The 5,520-nt window shown below is 37.6% G+C and overlaps 1 long non-coding RNA gene across 1 annotated transcript; it reads left to right on the top strand.

Moving 5' to 3' along the window:
* The first annotated feature begins 4,038 nt into the window (after window positions 1–4,038).
* LOC136245823 (uncharacterized) lies at window positions 4,039–4,398 on the top strand. Its single transcript, XR_010696143.1, has 3 exons — window positions 4,039–4,126; window positions 4,186–4,245; window positions 4,297–4,398. It is a non-coding gene; the product is annotated as an uncharacterized lncRNA (long non-coding RNA).
* The last annotated feature ends 1,122 nt before the right edge of the window (window positions 4,399–5,520 follow it).

The raw sequence follows: 5,520 nt of genomic DNA, 5'->3' as shown, positions 1-5,520 counted from the left end.
TACAAGCACCATTGTGTTCAGGAAAACCTTGAAATGTGGAAAGACAAACCATTACATGGACAATTCCTTTGTGAAACATTGGACTCTGTTGATATGAATTTTCAATGGAAATGGCTTTCTGCCAGCAATCTTAAAAAGGAAACTGAAGGATTTATATTTGCTTGTCAAGATCAAGCGGTTCCTACTAATTTAATTAAAGTTAGAATTTTTCAGCAGCCTGGGTCTGTTAATTGTCGTCTTTGTGGTTCACAACAAGAAACTGTTGATAATTTTCTCACAAGTTGCAGTGTCATTGCCCAGTCTTTCTACAAGAAACGGCATGATGGTGTTGCTAAGTTGGTTGACTTGGTTCATTGGGAGTTGGCAAAAAAGGTGGCTTTGAAATCAATGACAAGTGGTGGGAACACTGCCCATTGCCCATTCTTCACAATAATTCAATGAAACTCTTGTGGGACTTTACAGTTCAGACAGATAAACATCTGACACACAACCGGCCTGACATAATATGCCTTGATTTCACAATGAACTGCTGTTTTTTGATTGATGTTGCTATACCAGGAGATAGAATTTCCCAAAAGATTTCTGAAAAACGGCAACGCTATAGTGACCTGAAGATTGAAATTCAGAAAATGTGGTCTGTAAGAGCATCTGTGGCTCCTGTTATCATTGGTTCCCTTGGCTCTGTTCCTGAAGGTTTAAAAGATCAACTACAAACATTACAGATTTATCATGCTAACCTCATCCCGAAGATGCAGAAGAGTGTCTTACTGAGTTCCTGTCATATTTTACGTCGGTTTGTGACAGAACATTAAAATCCTAACCTTTTGGCTAAAGTGTGGGATATAACTTATTTTTTACATCTAGCTGTAATTCCAGCATTGCTGTGTGTATATTTAATAATAATAATAATAACTGCAAAAGTTCATAGCAATGCTTGTTTAAAATTGAAGGGGTCAGTGGTGTGCGCATGCATATCAGATGCAATTAAGTCGCCATCTTTGTCGCTATTGTTGTATCAAAGGTTTCATTTAAATGTGAGTGATCATGATGGTGTATCTCACGGAGAGAGTGTGCGCGATCGGCGCCATTGTCCATTGCCCATTGAGCCATACTCTGCACGATGATAGTTATGGATCACAACTGTACATCCCTGCTGGCTATAGTGGTGAAGTGGCGGCATGGTGGACAATTCCTACGATGGCAGTGATCAAAAACAGCTCTAGATGAGTAAGTATTAGACTAAAATGATAGCTTGTACGATAGGTTTTGCCGTATTAAATTGTTTATTGTGTATTGTATGACAACGGCCTGCAAATGATTCAACTTTGGTGTTGCTGTGTACGTATTACATATTTTATAACCTGTTAGTAGGCATTCCAGTATCCGAGATTTTCTAATAAAAAAATTCTCCGTATATTCCCCAATAGAACCCTGGCACAAAACAACAACTCGCGTTTAATTTGGGATTGCTCCGTAGTCCGAGCTCCAATGAAGATGAAAATCGCTATGGGGTTTGTCCACACGCTGATCATCATGAAAATCTTAGTTTTGTCGTGCGTGTTACATATAAGTAAGTTTTGTGTTGTTTTGTAATCTTTTAAAGCCTTGTAATGTATGTAGAATACTTTAAAATTAAAAAAAAAACGTAGTGTCGGGTGGAAGGTAGTCACTGGTGCTTACTTTAAAGTGCGTAGTTACTTTGCTCGGGTTAGCGATTTTCAGTTCCAGAGCAATTCTCTGATGGCTGTCATCAGCTCAATAATACAAACCACTTCAAAGAGTCAGCATAACAATGCCATGATTGAAACCACAGCTCCACCTTAAGTATTGTTGAATCATTGTGGCACCTCCACTTTAGTTGTTTACCTTTATAAGTTGTTAACTTGATGTTTTTACTTACTTGAGATAGCCTCTTGCCTATGGGTATGCACCATTGTATTGAGAAGTGTGCAGTAGGTGAAACATATTTGCTCACTACAAAGCATACAAAGATTGCTGAGATCCGATAACATCTGAAGTTACTCTCATTATATGTACAAACTTGCAGCTAGAAGCAACTGCAGTTTCAAAACAGTCCAGATTGCTAGATGCCTTCCTGATTCAATTGTGCCATTTTTCCCTTTAAAATGTATGGGGAGCCCCGGCGAAAAAATGTACCTTTTTTCAGTTTTAAAGCACTGTGCATGCCAAAGTAGTTAATTCCAACCCAACAAACTATATATTTCTGAGATCGGCAATCAATACTCTACCTATTGAGCATATAAAAAGTCAAAATTTAAAAATCGGGCTGGAATGCCTACTGTTAGCCATCTCAGCTCATGGCGGATGACGAGTGGACACAGTTCATCAGCCATCAACGGTAAGAGTATGCATGGTCTGCTCTTATGTTTTGTATATGTGACCCAGTCTGAGAAAACCGGTCTTATCGCCCATGTCAGCAGATTTGATTTTTCACCCAGGACACAAAGTTTTAATTCCACAATCAAAATCAGCTACACTTGAGTGATCTGGTTTTGCTGGCTGCTTTTCCCAAGCCCAGTGGCGATCCGTACATGTGGTGTGGGACCGCAATGGAGCTCTGGTCAGCCTGGGCCCTGGGGATGACTGTATGTGGCTGTACAGCTCTGTGGTGATGACTGTATGTGGCTGTACCTCTGCTGTGAATTTCCTTTCAATTTAGCCAGTTTTGAGACCCCAGTGGCCCAAAACTTGGCCTAATTCATCCCTTGGCCTTCCTTTTCAATTTTTGAACACTATCTTGCCCTCCTTCCAGGGCCACCCAATTTGCAACTCGCCTGATACAGTCAACCTCAGTTTAAAAACTATCTAAAATGGCGGGACACTTAGTTGGTGGCTACTTACACTGGATGCTCTGGAAGGTAAAGAATTGGTGTAAAACGTGTGAAAATTTGGTACACATAACTTCAACCACTGGCGAGCTACAACACACTAAATACTTAAAACTGGTGTTTCTCGATACTTTTAAATAGGCGATAAGCCCGGTTTTCCCAGACTGGGTCACGTGTTATCTCTTCAGAGGTACAGTTTCTTGTCGGACCTCTTAGTTCTACAGGTTGTCAGTGTACAACATCTGCAGTGTAAGTTTCCTTTAAAGAATCTGGTAGCGACCATATGTGGACAGTTTTGTTATTTTTCACAGAGTTGTTCAACCTCATCTTCTAATTACTTACAGCTGTAAGTACATTAAGCCTGATTGTGTTTTTATTCATTTTCTTTTCAATAGGGTAGGGATTACAGACTTAGTCTCAGTTCTAGGAGATTCTTCTTATTGCTGAAGTCTGTAAGTAAGTACACTGAGAGTGTCCAGTGTACCATTTATATTACCTTCGTTTAGGTTTGTGGAAACTGGTTTCATTTCTTCTGGGAACCGGTCTCATTTCTTCAGGTTTTCCACTACTTTTATCAATAGCTGACAGCTGCTACCTCATGTACATCTGACACTGTAAATGAGTTGAGTGCTTTCAAGAACCTGTTCCATCTTGTTTGTCCTTATTCCACTGACCATGCTCATATTGCTAACAAAAGTAAGTCCACTGAGAGTATGCAAATTATATTATATTTAGTCTTGTTTCAATTGTACGTAGTGATTACAAGATTCTTGGACTTGGTTATCAGTGTATCAGATGCTTCTTGTGAGCTTACGTAACAGACAAAAATGGCCAGTGGTAGGAGTATTTTTGTGAGTTTTGGATATACCTGCTAGTTACAGCTTGATATCATTGTTTTTGGCTGAGATATGACCATTCAAAAATCTTCATCTGATATTAGCCCAACAAAGTCACATACTAAGTGGCCGTTTTATGTCTGGTTAAACTCAATAATAACAACTGTAAGTACACCAAGTAATCCAGAATATGAATTATGTTTGCTTCCATTTAGGGTTGTGAGACCTGGTCTTATCAGACTTATATTAGTTCTACATGGATTGTCAGTCTCAGACTCAGTTTTACAAGATTGTTGCAAACTGTAAGTACAATGATTGTTCAGTAAACGCATTATATTTACCATCTGTAATAGAGTTGTGGGACCTAGCCACCGTTCTACATGGTGTTACTAGGTTTCCAGACAAGGTCTCGGTTTTATGAGATCCTTATTGTTACAAACTGTAAGTCCAACAATTGTCCAGAATACACATTATATTTACCATCTTTGTATTTGAGCTAGACAGTTCTATCAGACTACTAACAGATTGTTACAGAGTTCTACATGGTGATGATAATACAGGTAATTAGTAATGGAACTTGTGAATTGTATTTACTGTCTTACCTGCTGCAGTTGGATAAAAATGACGAAATTGATTTGATATTGTTATGGTCAAGGAGACATTGATTTACTAGCTGTGCCTATTGTGGTTTTAACATATTTACAGAATTAAATTAATTACAAATATAATTATAGAAATTATTTAATTAAGGTAGCCACAGATTATAGGAAAGTAAAAAAGTAGAGTAGTATAGTAGCCAACTTATGGTTGAAATAGGCTTAGTATCGTCATAATACACCACACTATACTAGTGATTTGATCTCTAATATATGACTGTCTTAAATGTATTCAATAAGCTTGTTATAGTAAAGTCCTAATCTAATAATATATGCTGTACTATTTCATTCCAATACTAACATAATAATACTGTTATAGACCTTATTATTCTGAGCTTTTTTCACAGTGTTTGTCAGTTGTAAACTTATGGTCACACTCTTATTAGTGTGATTGATGTGGTATGCATACTAAACTTGTAAAGATGTGCCAGTTTGGACAGCAATATCACACCTGCGCTGGTATGTTATGACCACCTCTATATTAACAGTGTGTCATGTGCCTTTTGGAAGCTTACCAGACTATGTACATACATCCATCATGTACTGTCCATTATTCCCTTACCTATTTTCTGCTGAGTGTAGAGACCCTTCTTGTTTTTTTATTTTATTATTTGTAATGCTAATAATGGGTTTAACATAGCTGAAAATGAAGTGAAATGGGAAAATGGCCAATTCTCTTATTCTGTTATAAATGAAGATGTAATTGCTCCTTTGTGAGGACTAATGATCAAGCAACACTCAAGGAAAAACCTATCTAATAAAAAGGCAGGAGATTGTAGGTGCTGCTTCTTGTACTCCAGATGCCTTAAAAGTGGAATTGTATGGATATTTGGAGTGACTATTGGTTATCAATTATGTTGGCCTTGCTTTGCAAGTTGGCATTAGATCAGTAACATGAGCAGTCAAATGCAGATCATCTTTTTATGGGCACTCATGCTCTATTAGAAATTCCAGGTTATGTAATGCAAATTGTTGTTCACAAATTCCTTCTAAAACTCATATTGGTGCACTTACATATACTTAAAAGACCTCCGTCTTCAGTTAAATTTTACCCACATAGCTACCTAAATTATCAAATATCTTTCATCTAAGAATAAACGCTGTACCCTAAAAATGGTTTTCCATGCAAAAAATCAAACATGAACATTCACCAATCAATGCAATCTCTAGTTTACCTGC

Source organism: Dysidea avara, chromosome 2 (genome assembly GCF_963678975.1).
Source record: "Dysidea avara chromosome 2, odDysAvar1.4, whole genome shotgun sequence".
Lineage (NCBI taxonomy): Eukaryota > Metazoa > Porifera > Demospongiae > Dictyoceratida > Dysideidae > Dysidea > Dysidea avara.
Note: the sequence above shows the minus strand (reverse complement) of the source record. Positions and strands in the feature narration are given on the sequence as shown.